The 16,505-nt window shown below is 42.1% G+C and overlaps 1 protein-coding gene and 1 long non-coding RNA gene across 23 annotated transcripts in view; one reads left to right on the top strand and one right to left on the bottom strand.

Moving 5' to 3' along the window:
• LOC116280210 (uncharacterized) overlaps positions 1-5,166 on the top strand; it is a 104,431-nt gene extending 99,265 nt beyond the window's left edge. For 5 of the 6 annotated variants that reach the window (XR_012071919.1, XR_012071922.1, XR_012071920.1 and 2 more), the window contains 4 exons: positions 763-858; positions 2,383-2,412; positions 3,693-4,083; positions 4,602-5,166. This is a non-coding gene — a long non-coding RNA (uncharacterized lncRNA). The remainder of the gene's footprint in view (positions 1-762; positions 859-2,382; positions 2,413-3,692; positions 4,084-4,601) is intronic. The other variant, XR_012071921.1, reaches the window with a different exon arrangement.
• Positions 1-16,505, bottom strand: part of BNC2 (basonuclin zinc finger protein 2) — a 403,534-nt gene that overhangs the window by 47,006 nt on the left and 340,023 nt on the right. The gene's annotated exons all lie outside the window — the stretch shown is intronic.

The following is a 16,505-nucleotide window of genomic DNA, read 5'->3' as shown; positions in this document are numbered from 1 at the left end:
TATATCTACTTTAAAATCTTGCATTTTTAAATTAATTATGAGCTATTCAGCCCATGTGCTATGGAATATTACATTTTATCACTGTGTGTGCTTTTTAAACATTGCTAACAAACCAGATAGTGTGCATGACTAAAATTGAGCTTATCAGGAATAAATCTTGCATTCCTCTTAGAGGAACGAGAAACTCTGAAAGAAGCGATGTTCAAATTACACCGGTGATTCTCTCCGGTCTGTAAAGATAAATTCTAAAGGCCCCACAAACACTAAATTGCCCTGCAGTGACACAAAAGGGAAAAGAACCTAGGATAGTATGGCTATTACTCTCTTCTCTCTCTTCTCTTTCCCCTCCCACTTCCTGGAGGGGAGGAAAGAGGGAGGGAAGGAAGCAGGTGAGGGATGAGTGAGCTGGGGCAGGGATGTGTGGGTAGTAAAGGTGATGACAGCTCACAGGAGAGGCTGCCCTGCATGTGACTGACTGACAGAATGATGGGAACTGGGAAAAACTCAGAACTCAGCTTTTTCAACATGTCCTGATTGCTTCATCGTCACCTAGGTTCTTGCTTATGTCTCCTCGCCTTTATTCAACTGTGCACCTTTTGAGAACAAAAATTCAGACCAGGTCACTGGGATCAGTTACCTTCTACCTCCTCCTAGAATGGGCCCCCCATTTCCTCAGTCCTCAACTAGTCTCTAGCCTTCAAACACGGTGAAACTTCTGAGATACAAGTATGATTCACATGTTATATTGCTTCTTCTTTTAAGTCTCTTGGAGGCAAAGACTACTTTATCAAACTGCAGACCCACAAGACACACCACAGAACCCAGCCTCTGGAGGCTCTACTGAAGAGTCAGTGAAAGGTCAGTGTGGGAGGTTATGAGGAATAACTGCTTAGGAAAGAGGGTGAAATATAAAAAATTCAGTTTTAGTTATGCTGATCTGGATCTGCTGATAGTGCCACCTGGTATCAAGTCAGTGGACATTTGAAAATGTGGAAGTGAGGCACAGAGGGAGGTTGACGTATGGGAGTCAGATATGGGTCATCCTCCCAAGGGTGGCAGCTGGAGCTGTGCAGATGTTCAAGGCAGATCTAGACAGAAAGGAGACCTCAATATTTGGAGGACAGACACCCTGCAGTGGGGCAAGGTACTAGATGGGGAGGTCAGATGGTTCTCAGCTCTCGCTGTGAGATGGAATGCTCCCAGTATCCACCCTGTCACCGTGGAACATGCATCTCTGCGGAGGAGGGTAGCCATTCCGGCAGCATGACATAATGGAAGGCCATGGACCAAGAGTCGGAAAAATGTAGACTGTGTCATGACAAACCACGTGTCATCTTCCTCATCTTCAAAAGGGGACCAAACCTTTTTGCCTTATGGGCTTCTAATGAGAAACCAACCTGAAAGTGTTTTGAAAGTTGGGGCTGCTACACTTACGAATTCCTTTAAGCACCTAAAGTTAACTCTTCTGAATTAAAAGGCTAAATGGAAGTATCCCTTAACACATAAAAATAAAAAGGCACCTATTTCTGGAGTTGATCCTAGTTTGACCACTGTCAAAGCAGACTTGGGCAGTCACTTCACCTCTCCTTGCCCCAATTTAAAGTGATTTAAATTTCATTCCTGACTATCTCATTAAGGTATTATGATGATTAAGTACTTAAAATGTCTTAAGATCCAGTGAGTAATGTCTTACCATTTGGGGGAACAGTCATGTGATATTACAGCTTGTCTGAATAATTTTAAAAGCTGTGTGATGTGTCTCCAAATTCTCTGGGTCTTTGATACCAAGATAAACAGACAAGATACCCAACTCTTGACTGAAGTAGCATTTGCTTTCAAGTTCTAAGAGAACTGTTCTTCGTAACTGCACTAAGAGAATGCATACTGATCAGCAGTAAAATTGAATGTTGCTTACCCTTGACTATGCGTCTTGGATACAAGTTAGGAATATGCACCCCAACTTAAAAGAAGACCTCTTAGCAAAAACTCGGTTCCATATACATATCTTTACATGTTGCTTTTTAAAGTCATTCATAATGCAGCACAATGAGGAACATTTAGGAACCTTTTTGCGAAAATAGGCAAGAGCCGAGGGGTGGAGAGGAAGGGAGAGGTCCAGGGCTGTTTAGAAGGCTGACATGACAACTCATTGGGGGAGGGGTGGCGGGGCAGGAGGCAATTAGACAGAAGAGGTGGGAAAGAAGAAAACATCAAAGATGGATCCCCAATACTGTAAGTCTGGTTGTCCAGGTAGATACTGGTTGGGTGAAGGTTTGGGAGAGAAGGCTAAGTCATCAGGTCACATACAAATTGAGAATAAAGTGTCTCTAAGACACTGCTGTTTTGAAAATTCCTTCAACTTCCCATTTTGTTTTCATACAGTGTAAGAACAGAAAAACCAGAGAATTTCAGGTATGCTTGAAACTTTCTCTGTATGTTTTTAAAATGTTTGAAAGTTTAAAGTACTCAGTATTTCTCCCAAGATACTACTCAGGGAGCTCTTCACACACTAGACTAATGCTCGTCTCCCAGCCTAAGAACGCCCATGACGATCGCCCAGGGTAAGCTCATCTTGGGAGCACAAAGCTTTCCAACAAAATGGACCTGGAAGGGCATAAAAGCGGAATAACCTCAACCAGACTTCTCTGTTCCAGGTTGTATCTAGTACTAGAACTGTGGAGGGATGGGTAGTTAGAAAATGCCATCCCGTTTGACAACAGAGCGAAGAAAGGAAATAGCAAAAGGCCTTTGATCCCTTTAGGTACAATGCTACACAAGCAGACCTGGTTTTACACCATGACAAATTCCATGAAAGCTTTAATCTCACGATAATAGCAGAGAAGTTACTACATTTATGAAGATAAGGGTACTAGGTTGCATTTTCCTGAGACAACGTTAGGTAGGATTAATATGACCAAACGAGCACAAGAACATCCCCGCACACACAGCTCTGGGAACACAACTGCGTCTGCACGCGCATGTTACATACTTGCCGCTGAGCCTGAACATGGCAAAGCTTTTAAAAATATGTCAAAAGTTATTTCAGAACTCACGGTATGTTGCTATGGTGCATGCTGCTGCAAAGAAAAAGCTAATGGGCTCTCTACTTAATGTGATTAGAGCCATTATTGACATAATGCCAGGAAGACGCAAAACCATTAGCATTACACTACAGCTCACTTTAGCATCCACTCAGATTTAGTATTTGATCCACAATTTTAATTTTGTTCTGCTCTATTCAGAGCTGCATTACACAAAATGCATAATTAAAAGCTGCTGTGATTCTCTCTACTTCTCAAATTAAAAACATAGCAAACATTTGTCGTTCTAATCCACTAGAAATTAATAAATCAAATAGTGACTTTTATCCTCTTTTCCTCCGTGCAATTCAGATTGCAGGTTGGGAATACTTTTGCCTGCAATGGAGGAGGCTGTAGATGGAGCGGCTGCTCAAAGGGAAGAAAAGTCCCCAAACTGCCTACTGTAAAGGCGACCGAGAACCTGGAGGGCATACGAGCACCGATAGCCTTCTAATTCCAAGCGTTAAGCCGGAAGGGCTTTCTGCAGAGAAAAATTTTAATCAATTCACCATAAATCCTTTTGATGCATTTTCCTTCATTAGCTCACTTTGTCAAGCATACACATGCTCCTAATTTAATTTAATCAAATTCACCATGTCTTTCTGTCAACAGCGAAGCAATTCCCAAGTCCAGAAGATCCCTTATCAACTCCCTACCCGGGGCAGCCTGGAGGGGAAGCCCAGACGCAATGAGTTTTGCTTCATCCACCATTAATAACCGAAAGGGCTTCCCCCTAAAGATCGGGTGTCAAGAGCTGAGATACTGACACCACTGCTACTTCTGCTCCTCCTCTAAGTCATCATCATCTGAAATACTGGAGGATCATGATTCATTGGAATAAAACCAGCATATTCTCTCCTGCAGAGGATGGTCCTAGGAAAGTTCTGGAAGGACTAGAAAAAAACAGCAGCAGAGCAGAGAGGAAATGTGTAATCCAAGGCAGGCCCTGCACTGCTTTGAGCTTCCCCTCAACACACCAGGGACACTCCAGCTCTCCCAGCAGGTGCGCACCTCCGCCTCTAAACCCCCAGCACCGCCCAGCCCCTCAACAACTGCGGCTCAGATCTCTGCTCAAAGCTCACTTTATCAAGAAAGCAATTCCAGGAGTCTCCTAGGTTACCTGATTTTTAAAGCTGTGTGTATACGTGTGTTCAAATAATTTACAATTTGTGTGTACTGTGCTTATGTGATTAGTTGACACCATTTTCCCCCCTTGATCTGTAAGCTCCATTAGGGCAGGAACCATGCCTGTCTTGGTCACCACTTTAACTTCTAGAATTAACAGCACTGTCCAGCACACAGGAGAAACTCAACAAACGTTTGTTAAATGGCTGAACGCTGAGTTCATCTCCCACTGTCTCCTGACAGTCTCCCTAAACATGCCAAATGCCTGTCATTTTCTACAGCTCTTTTGTGGTACAAGGTGGCTTCCTGAAATCATATGTTCAATCAGTATAAAGCAGCAAAGGTTCTGAAATGCATAAAAACTTCACAATGTGTCGGTTTTACGTGTGCTTACAGTGGGAAAAGAACCGAGTGAAGATGGCTGGAAGGAATGCAGGATCCAGAAGAACAAGAAGGAAGCACAAGTCCCCAGGAGGGCCCTCGAGACTCAACTGGAACCTAAATGCAGGGCATCCCGAGCCCCAACGTTGCTCTGCTGGGATGGAATGGGAAGAGGCAGAAGCAAGACAGGGAAAGAGCGCTCCTTCAAGGATGGTAGGAGTTTCATTCCTCCTTGGAATGTGTTTGACTCTCTGCAGTTTCTAGCATTTGCTTCTCAAGACAAACGTTGCTTGATAAAAATGTGACAAGGAAATTAAAAGAAAATATCACAAAATCAACTCTCCTTCATTTTCTTAACAAACCAAGACTTTAAAACCTTCAAGCAATATAGCCAAGGCCACCGCACTGTGACAGTCAGGTTTTAAAAAAGTCAAACATTTTTTTCCAAAAACAGGGTATATTCTTCTATTATTCTCTTGATCTGTTACCTAAGCATCTTTCAATTTTTAGCTGTTTGTGCTTACCTCCTCAACACAAGAAACAAAAATGCTGTGCGCATGATTTGCTTGTAGTTCCAAACATACTGAAAAACTAAGGCCTTCAGTAGGAGGCATTTGATATATCTAGATTATTTCCTTATAACCTTAAAAAAATGAAGTTTATAAAATATGTAGGGAGAAAGGATAAGTATTAAATAATTATGTTTTCATTCCAGCTTTAACATGATCAAATCTGCCTTTTTAAATAAAAAAGGAATATATTTAGTTCATTGTATTAGAATCCTGACTTAAGATTTACTTTCCCTTAAGTGCCCCCCGAAAGACTGGCATCTTCCGAGTAGACTTGGAAAGAAAATTCCTATAGCTTTGCCACTGGAACTGACTCCCAGAATGAAGAGGTGTCTCTGCTTTTGGGTGGGGGGTACATTGCCCCCTTATTTTAATTTCTTAGCACATATTTCTGTAGGTGCTGGGAAAGTATCTTTCTCCTTAGAAAAAGCCTGCGGTGGGTGCTTGCATCCTTCCATATCCTGCAAACAGATGATAGGAGCGTCTGGCAGGGGGAAAAAAAAAACAAAGCAAAAGAAAACATCTGCCTCTGGCTCATTACATTACGAGGCAGTGCATTTCACCATTCCAGGGCTCTGACTGCCACACTTCCTTCCCTCTAGGGAGCTGAAGTCTGCCTTTCTATAAATCTCAGTCCTCTGAGGCATCAGCCGAGCCAGTGTGCTTCCTGATCCATGTGGAAGCCCTTACCGATGGGCAGGAGGTTCCACGCTGGCAGGCTCTTCTCCAGACCAAACACTGTCAGTGTCTTCAACTGACCCACCGACGGTTTGCCTGTAGACCGTCCACGGCCCTGGTCACTCTTGGTGGTCACCCTTCGATTGCTCAATGCTCATCACACAATGGGATCCCCAGAATTAAAAGATTCGGGATGTGTCTGAGCGGCAGAGAGAAGGGGATATTTTACAACATTGCCATAGCTCTGTCATTAATGAGCAAATGCACTTTTTCTTAAAAAGGCACATGACATAAACGACCCAGAATACAAATATTTTCAACTTAACACTTACATTCTGTATAGTGATAAAATGCTGCCTTTTTCTTAAGTGGCACCTATAACCTAATTTCTGATCTTCCTCTTCAATGAGCAGTGTGAGCGTAACGCAAAACAGTTGTTTTAAAAACACCTTTTAACACAAATTACAAGTTGAAAGGACTACTAGATGTAATAAGAAAAGATCATCTAATGTACAGATGTTGTTAGCTTCAGAAAATGTGAGCTCTACATTAACCATAAAGCTCCTGGCAAACTCCACTAAGTTACAAAGGGATGTCACTGTGTAAGAGTGTCATTAAGCTGAAATAACAATTTTGTGGTCCTCTGCGTTCTCAACTCCTTCTCAAAGATCTTCCAGCTCTGACTAAAAAGCAGCATGACACTGATATTAGGCAGATGACCAAAATGCAAATGGGGATTCACACACACACACAAAACAAAAGGACTCCAAAAAAAAAAAAAAAAAAAGCTGGCAGTTGGAAAATACATCTCTAACTTAGCCTGGAGTGGGATTTCATAGGGTGTGCTCCTGTGCTCGAGCCACACCGCTTGGTCTGCCATCTACCTCATGCCAAAGAACACAGGGTGTGGGGAAGGCTTTCAAGCCTCAGAGGGGTTTATTTTCCCTTCAGTGACTGAGAAGCAGCATTCTAAGAGTCTCCCCCTACCAATATTTTATTATTACAATTTTCAAACATATAGAAAGGTTGAAAGGACTGTACAGTGAGCATCCATATATCCACCATCTAAATTCTACAATTATCATTTTATTGTATTTGCTTGTAAGGATCTTTTTTTATGTATCATTGATCAGTATGAGACAACAGTCATATAATTTACAATTTCAGGGGGGAAAAATTCCTGATATCACTGGGTCAGCACTCATTTTTAAAGAACAGATATAAACATTTCAAATGCTTAATTTAGACTAATATAATCTTACTTGCCTTTGAGCTCTAAATTTTTTCTTTATGCACTCTTGGTAGAATATCTGCTAGGGTATTTATCTGTTTATTTTAACAGCTCAGCAGAAAGATAGTAAAATGTTATCTGGAATAGCTTGACCTTTGGAAGAATACTTACCTTTGACTGCCTCCAAATGTTTCTAAAAATTTGAAAATTACTTGGAAGCTGCTTGTGGCTCCCCCATGGGTCAGCTTAAGTTATTTTCACGATAATATCCATAAAACAATTCTAGCAGCTAATACCCCTACAGTATTTGCTATGTGGCAGGTATCAGTCTAAGTGCTTTGCATATTTTAGTTCATTCAATACATGGAATATCTTCATTGACTACATACCATAAATACTATTGTTACCAAATTAAGTTGTGTGGCTCCTACTCCAGCCCTAGCCTGGCCCAGGCTCTCTGGCTCGGCGGGGTAGGATTCTTATTCCTTCGGACAGCGGAATAACAAACCGAAGCTGAGATGGACACAGCACAAGCTTTGGCCAAAGAATGGAAAAGCTGGAACTAAGTTCACAGATCAATTTCACGTCCACGTGGGGAGAGGGGTTTAATTTTAAAGAGTGAGGCTGATTCTGGGGAGGCATATCCCTTAGCCTGCCGGGGAAGGGGCAGGGCTTTTTCGAGGAAGTGGACTGCCACCCCTTTTATACCCTTTTTCGGTCTTTAACATCCAAGCATGGCCACCAGTAGGTGTGTCATTTAATATGCTAATGTAGTCAAATCAACGACAGTGAGCCTCGGCATCTGCTGGAGGTCAGATCTGTCGCCATCATGGTCCTAGCTCGTCCCATCTGGGTTTTTTGTTTATAGCTTCCTTTCTTATCTCTGGGCTGTTTAAAGATTTACGTTAACTCCTGCTAATGGAGGGTGGGTGTTGGCAGGTTTTGAGCAAGGACACTCCTGCTAAAGATGGGGTTGGCAGGTTTGAGCAAAGACCTGGAGCAGCTCTGGCAACACTATCAGCACCATTTTAAAGATATGAAACACGAGGCACAAAGAGTCACGGGGCTCACAAGTGGCAGAGGTGGGATTCAAACTCCAGTGACCTACGCTACAGACTTTGAGCAACCAATCCAGCGCACTGCCTCTCTATCAAACAGAAGAACTCCATGCCTGATGGAAAACCATACTTCCATCATTACCATCACTGATGTTCGTGCCAACTTAGCAACTGATTGGTTATTTACAGTTGGGAAATCGAACCAATGCTCAATCTCAATGCATTTTTTTTAAAGAAAAATCAATACATTATTCGGTTGTTTCGGAGTAGAAAACACGTACAAGGCACCTTATGGTTATAATATATTTGGAACAGAAACTAAGTGTTTTATGCTGGAAATGAAATCCATGCCTACACACCTATACGCACATACAACATAACATGTAAAGAAGACGTGTGATCTTGAGTAAATTAACCTCACTGAATTTGTGTTTTCGTTGACAAAATGGGGGTAATAATGTAATCGTAGTACCAACTTTGCAGGATCAGGATGAGAATTATACATGATGATCTAACTTCCAAAGTGTCTGTGATAATATAATAAGCACCTAATAAACACATGTAAACACTTAGCACTATGGCACACTGTAGACACCAAAGTGTTGTCAATAATCATAATGATAATACAAAATTGACAAATGGCAATAAAAAAATTTAATATTAACTAACACCATGAGGGGATCCATAATTTTGGTTTAATGTTGCCAAAAGAATAATTTTAATCTTGGCCAAACAAAGCCTTCCAGGAGATGGCATCTTAAAGGATATATCTGATTAATTCAAGATGACTGAATGATGCTATAGCAGATTTAGCAGAACTGTTTAATTTATAAACAAATCAAATTGGTATCAGCACAAGTTCCCTGCTGGCTACTGTATGTCAATCCAATTGTATTAGCACACATTTAAAAATTACTTTTAGTATTTCAACCATGGAAACTCAAACCAAGAGGGGGAAAAAAATCTCTTCTATTGAATGACACAAGAAGGAATTATGGTCTCTGTTTCAATAGTTTCAATGATAAGTTGCCTCTGAGGAAGACTCAGTAAAAACTGTCTCTGTGACTCTCAGTTTTGAAATGTTACTGGCTATCAAACTCCATAGCCTGCATGCAGATAACTGACAAAATCTGTTACCCCTAACACTAATGTTATCAGATAAAACCAGGATGCCCAGCATCAAGAAATGATTCCTTCCTCTCTGCATTTCCAATTTGTATGAATAAATTCAGAGTAGGCAACCACTACGGCATTAAAAACCCAGGACACTTGGGGCTAGACCAGACTGCAAAGAACACTGACGGAGTAAGTGGCCCCACACGTGGCTCTAAGTGAAAAGTCATGCAAAGGTCCAGGGGCTTTCCCTGGTCGGCTCATCAGTTCACGGAGGTGTTACTAAAATCCCAATGATCCATCTGACCAGACCACTTAGTCTTTGCAGGTACAAATGGCAGTGTGCTGCGCATTTTCGATTACACGTATATTTACTCCACCATGCCTAAGAGCATGTAAAACAAAAAAGTGCCATTTTGTATCCACAAAGGCACTTATCGGGGCCCAGTGGCTCTCAGCACTGTGCACTTTGAAAGGATTGATGACGGTGTGGTGGGGATGGGACAGGAAATGGACATCCGCCTTTTCCCCTGTTGATAGCATAATGCAACTGTATTGCTGAGAAGAAAAAGGAAAAACAAGAGGATGTTTTCAACCACCTCGAGCTACGGAAAAAGACATTTGCTGCTGAAGCCGAGAGACTTGTGTCCTGGCGTTAAGTTTCTGAACGGATTTCACCTGCTCAGGCCACCCTGCTCTCTTCCCTTCATTTCCACTGAGTCACTGCTCTCAGATGACACGTATCTGCATGGTTTCCTCAGATACAAGACTCCAATACTATCAAGTTATGCATTTTGGGCTGCAAGTGGGCAATCCAGCCCTTAAAGAGATGCTCAACAAGACCATATTCAGCTTCCTAAAACTGCAGTGAAACATATCTAACAATAATTAGCAACGGTTACATGGTGTATTCAGTATATACCATGAAATACAGAGCCGTAAGTCACCACACATGAAAAACAGGAACTTGACACCCGCTGCAGGTATAGTACGTTCTGTTGCTGCTGGAGGGCCAGGAACTTTGCAAAGTCTCTGCTTTAACCCAAATCCCAGCAAATACGTCAGTGTGTGTGTATAATACAATATACATTGAGGGATACTTAACTCTGTAATAACCAGAGTTGGGTAAGAGGCCAACTGTCCTTGTGTAAAATTTGGTGAAGAATGATCCCTGAGCCAAATGACTCGTAAGCCAACCAGACACGATGTCACTGATTTTCCGACTTCTGAGATCTCATCTTCAAGCACAACCCTACCCTAAAGCTTCCTGTGGCCCACCCACCCCAACTACTATGTAGACCTCTCCTCTGTACGTGGTGGGGTCTGTACACAGTGACTGATGATGTGGTAAAGATAACAGCAAGAGAAAGCTCTACCTGGACCTCCAAATCCCCGTCTCACGAATCTTTTTATTCCTTCTGGCTCTTCTGGGAGACAGGGGTTGTGATGAACTGAAAATGACACCACATCTTCTCGTGTCTCTGTGTCAAGTACCCTTTACACGCAGGCACCTCCTCCGAGCTCCTATCTCTTGCTCCTGCTAAATTTCGAACAGTGTATGCCATTTTACACCTCAGAGCTCAGGCAAGGCAGCACGGTAGCTGGGTATGCATGTGACAGAATGTTTTTATTCCACCCCTGAAAAAAAGCTCCCTGTTTTTGACACACTGGAAAATGTACAGCCAGAGACTGCTTGAGGCGAAGATGCCACCCCAGCCTTACATCTGTCTGCTTTCATTTGTCTACAACTGTGCTTATAGATAAAACAAGCTTTCCAGATGTCATCACAAGCAGGGCTCATATGCTGACTTCTCTGAGACACCATTGTGGCTGCCAGCATAACAGAGTTGTAAAACTAAAATATTTAAACTCTGAGCCACTCAACACAACTTTGAATGTCACACAGGCTCTTATTTCAGGATTAATTAACATACACCCCAATAAAATAATCATGTGTTAAAAACAGAGCTGGCTGGCGTGCAAGCAGGTCTCATTTGCCACTTTCCCACTGTTCTAATAGCATACAATTGCACCAGGAAGAAATTTCTGAAAGGGAGCATTTATTTCTACATGTGCACACCCCATCAAACCCTTAAGTTTCAGGTGCTGTATCTCGAGGACCAATATATTCTCGTTGTTTAAAGCAGAAATGACGAGCCTGAGATGAACGAAAGCAGTATGCCAGGCACAGACTATAAAGACGTTTGCACCGTTAGAGGGGAAGGCGAATGACAAGTGATGGGGAGGCTACTGAGAGGCGCTGTTACGTGCACCCATACGAGAAGCTTGGCTTCAGGCAACCTGGTATCACGGAGCTTGAATGTATGTTTGAGAACACAATATCCCTGTGGTTATTACAACCACTGTACAGAAGAGGACTGAGGTGGTTTCATAACATCCCTTAACAAAGACGAAACAACTCATTGCACCTGAGCTTCCTGAGAAATTCCTCAAACACACACACACACACATACACACAGGGTTTCTGATTTCCTTTTCCTCTGAAACTACATAAGAATTTCGTTTTCACTGAGGCAGTGAAATGATCTAAAGGACTAGGTCTAAAGGACTGTTCCTAATAACACCTAATGCAGGTGTTCTGAGCTGGAAAAGGCAGCCGATTCACGGCTGGGTATGTAAGGCTTCCACGCATCTCCCTCTAACTTCTAACTTGGACTTTCCTCCTGCTCTGGTACATCTTTTCTAGTCCAGTGTGTGTGCTTGTGAACTTGGGTCAGGGATGTTCATTAAGCATCCGTTACTCAAGAACCTGGTTTGTAGGTCACTGTGGATGCAAAGGCCAAATCCATCTCAAAGCCACAAGCCTTCTGTAGCTTCTGCTTAATTTGACAAGAGACCTGCTTTGCATTAACCCAGTCAAGGCATCATACAGGGTCTGTCAGGGCTGGTCCTACACCCTCACTGGGCTCACCCCATGCTGCTGGAGCTTACCAAAAAAAAAAAAGCAAAAGCATGTTCCAGAAATCCATAACTTAATCCCCTCCCCCACCAACTCCCACAAAACAGCAGAACAAAACATGTACTTGTGATGGCTTTCCAGGGAGACAGTTGATGAAGAGGGAAAATGAGACCATTATTCTGCTTTCCCACCATCTTGAATGTTCCCATCTTCTCTTGAGCTGATCTAGTTTGCACCCTCTGAAAATAAATCAGCCCAAAGCACTCAAGATTTCCCTAAAGACCCCAGCAGGCTTCCTGCTTCGTGTGTTCCCACTCCTGTGCTGGGAGGCTAATGTGTTTTAGGGATGTCTGCTTTAATGCAAAGAACTTCACTGAGTTGAAACAACCTGCCCTGGCGATCCATCTACTTCAGATGCTCCTGGCCTCTTCCGCTCCTCCGATTTCAGCCGGAGGGGACTAGACAGATGAGTGCAAAACTGAAGCCCTAAGTGTTCAACTGCAGTCACTTCTAAGCGTCGGCACGGCAGGGATACCTCCTGGCTTTGCCGGACTCTGGGCTCCTCCCTCACGTGAGCGAGGTAAGTTTCTGGCTTGGGGCTGGAAGAATCCCTGCTGCGGCCTATCCTGCGCTTAGTCTTCATGCCCCCACACCGACTCCATGCAGACCCACTTCCCCACCCTGCCAGGCCTAGAGCTGGACAGTGTTATGTGCAGGAGTCTCTGCATCAAGTTATTTTGTGTGATGCTTCCTTAATCAAACCCTAATTATCAGCTTTTGGCCAAAAGTACATTCCCACAGACATTTAATGGTACACCAGGCTCTGGATCATTTGAGCTAAAATTTACTTTCTGTTCCTTAAAGCTCTCCTGGGTTTCCAGGGGGAGTACAAATATCACACAGTAGTAACACGAGAGGTTCATGTGACATCTTAAATCTCATCTTTGCTTTTTACAATCACAACCATCCCCATCCTGGGAAATGGAGAAGTCCTATCTTCCATACTCTGCTTTCACAGATGAGAAAAGAGATGGGTTCACTGTTGGCCTAAGGGCAGGATGGGGAGCCCGGGGCTAAGCCAGGGGTGCACCAGTGTCCCTGCAGATCAGTGGGAGCATGGTCCTGAGATCAACTGTCCTCGCCCAGCTCCAGACCAGGTGATGTAACAGCAGCAGTACGCCTGTCAGCCAGGAGAGAGCCCGTCTGAACACTGAAACCTAACAGGTTACTCTCAGGTCCGTATTTGAATACAACTGCATTAGAAAGTAACCCAATTTAACAATTCACAAGTTCTGATACATGTTTTATAAAAATGTATGAGAGACCTAAAAGCCATGGAGAGCCATAACTTTGAGCTGCCTCATTGGTTTCTCTTTTATTACCGTCCTGCACGGTGGCCGCAAGCCCTGCACTGAAAAGAGACCATTAAATCTTTATCCTAAACTGTTTTAGCAGAACGATATTAATAGTTGAATATTATTTTGTCTGACTGATAAAATACCATTCAAATAAGACCAAAGAGAGCACCGAACCCCAGCCACGTCCTACAAGGAAAAAGTGACACGCTATCTTCTGAAACACTTTCTGGCCACTCTTGAGACCCTGGTAATGTTTCTGCTGCTGTAAGAGACCAAAAGCGGAATACTTGAGTGAAGGCGGTTATTCAGAAATACACTCTTCTCTGGGTCTTCCTTAGTAGGGAAAGTAGCGGTGTGCAAATGCTCCTGCTCCTCCTTGCCCACCTGCTTGGTCTTCCTAACGCAGGATCAGCAAGGAGCCAGTGTGGCCACGTGAGCAAACCGCGAGGAAACCACTCTGTTCCACGGATGCTCTACCACAGATGGAGAAACAGGGCAAGACTTAAGCTTAGAAGAGAGAGTTCAGTAATAGAAAATGTTCAGACACCAGTGGGATTCTATGTAGCAAAAACCCAGCACTGCTACTTATGGCCCTATGTTTGGCTCTTTGTCCTACCAAACTGCACATCCCATGTAGAACAGAAAGGCACCATTTCCCCTTTGCTTAATTTCACTGTGTGTCACTTGAACTGTTTCAGAAAGGTTAACCCCAAACTACAGCAATGGTCTTTTCTTTGGAAGTGTTTTGATTTTCTATTAAATCCACATAGGTTGTCTTTTCCCTTCAACTATACCTTGATGTTCCAAATAACATAAAAAATAAAATATTAACAACCTGTAAGCTAGGAAGCCTGTCCTCTGCTCAAGGTATCTCTTTTTAAATATTCAAACCAATGACAACAGTACTAATAGCTAAATGGGGTTTATGTAACACTAACACGCCTACGCTTAAAGTAACTGAAGAATTACCCTGAACCTAGTTTGAACCCACATAAATAAATTACGCAACTTTGTGGAAATATTCAGTGTTTCTACATGAAAGCTACTGGGTCCAATGTTTTAGGGGAGAGCAAAATTTTTTCTAATTGGCAAATAAATGGTTCTATCTGGAGATCTCTTCATATGAAATACGTAAATTCAGGGCTTAGCCTGCAAATACTTCAGATTAAGTATGCTGCCTTAGATACAGTATTGACTATAAGTTCCCATTAACAAAAAGTTACAGTGGAAGTGTTTATAAAATATTTGAATCCTAATTCCTAGCATTTAGTTAGCCCTGCTCACTAGCCAATCAAGGAGCAAAGGTTAAAGTCAAACTAGCTCAAAGCCAATAGCAATATTAAAAGATATCAAGTCTTAAACAGGAGTAAAAGCCTTCATTTTGGGGGAAAAAACTCAGCCCCTCAAAAGACTGATTAGAAGATCTAGTCAAAATCACAAGCAAAAAATTTTAGGAATCACAAAATCATTGATATCATGTTTTAGTCATTACTAATTACCCCAATTTCCAAAATATCTAGCAAGTCCATTCAGTATAAACCTTCATACTAAAACGATGAGATTAGAAATTAACATGACTTTTTTTAAGCCAATGCTGTCAAATAATTTGACCCACAGATTTAAGTTTTCAAGTGACAAAAAAGTAAAAAGGGCTAAAATTAACTTTTTAAAAAATTAACTTTAATTTTAATAACGTATTTTATTTACTCCATGTCCAGAAAAACTGTCGTCCAACACATAATCAGTATAAACATTCTTGCTAATTTATAATTGGTTTTTTTGTATTGAATCTTTAAAATCTGGTAAGGTTTTTACCTTTACTGCACATCTCAGTTTGGCATGGAATACTTGCAATGTGGCTATGCAACTAAGGAAATCTATTTTAAATTTTATTAAGTTTAAATAGACACGTAGTTTATTGGCAACAATATTAGACAGCATAGGGCAGGAGCTTAGTAAGTCCAATTCCCTTCGCACTGAGATAACATCCAGTAAAACCCTAAGACTGGAGAAGTCTTTAAAAAGCACAATACAAAGCATCAATCATTGCTGGTCTGAGGGCAGGAGGGCCGAGCTGAAATGCTGTATATGCAAATATGATCCATGGTTTACATAAATGTGTCTCTGACATTCTTCATTTTCCATGCACATGTGTGGTGATGTGTGATTTAGCATCCTAAGGAGAAAAACACATCACCCATCTTCAAAGGCTCTTGGCTGATATTTTATGTTACACGCCTTTCTCCTCCCTAAAGGCTAACTCCATGGCAGGTTTGAAGTACTTTAAAAAGGAAACTTCTTGAGTGATTGGAGTGTTACATAAGGAGGGGCTGAAAAGTTTCTTACCCTCTAAAAACTCAGACCCCTCCATATGTTCAGGTGACACCAAAGAATGTTAACAAAGCTTGAGGAGACAGCAGAACTTACTGCTCAAAATGCCTGGTGTGGAATCAGAGCTCTCGAGTGTCTGCCACTGATGAATTATGTGAGCTGGATGGAATCAGTAGCTTTCCTAATGCCTGCTTGATTAACAATACTGCTTATCCCTCCCTTGAAAAAGACGTTTTATTAAAAAAGAAATAACCAAATCTTTTAATTCTTCCAATGGCACCCAGATTCAAATGTTTAATTTACTATCTAATTCAAATAGTACCCCTCCAAGTCAGAGGCTCTCTTCCCCGTTACTGAGGGAAATCTCATCTTCCCCTAAACTCTCATCTAAATATAAACTACACCTTTATTAGAACAAACTCTAGCAACCATTTTTTTAATATTACGCGCTGTGTGTGTATACGAGCATCTTTCTGTCACACTGAGAGCACCTGCAGGACAGGGACCACGAGCAGTCACTCTCACGTCTCCCAGATCAGGTGCTAGACTGAAAGTTCTCTGGGCTCTCTGAAGAAGAGAACGTACAAAAGGGAGAAAATTTAAGAGAGGGTCCCTCCTCTCAAGGAGCTTATTCTCAAGCCAAGGAGATAAATACAATTAG

Source organism: Vicugna pacos, chromosome 4, assembly GCF_048564905.1.
Source record: "Vicugna pacos chromosome 4, VicPac4, whole genome shotgun sequence".
In the NCBI taxonomy this organism is placed as follows: domain Eukaryota; kingdom Metazoa; phylum Chordata; class Mammalia; order Artiodactyla; family Camelidae; genus Vicugna; species Vicugna pacos.
This window is presented reverse-complemented; position numbering and strand designations above follow the sequence as displayed.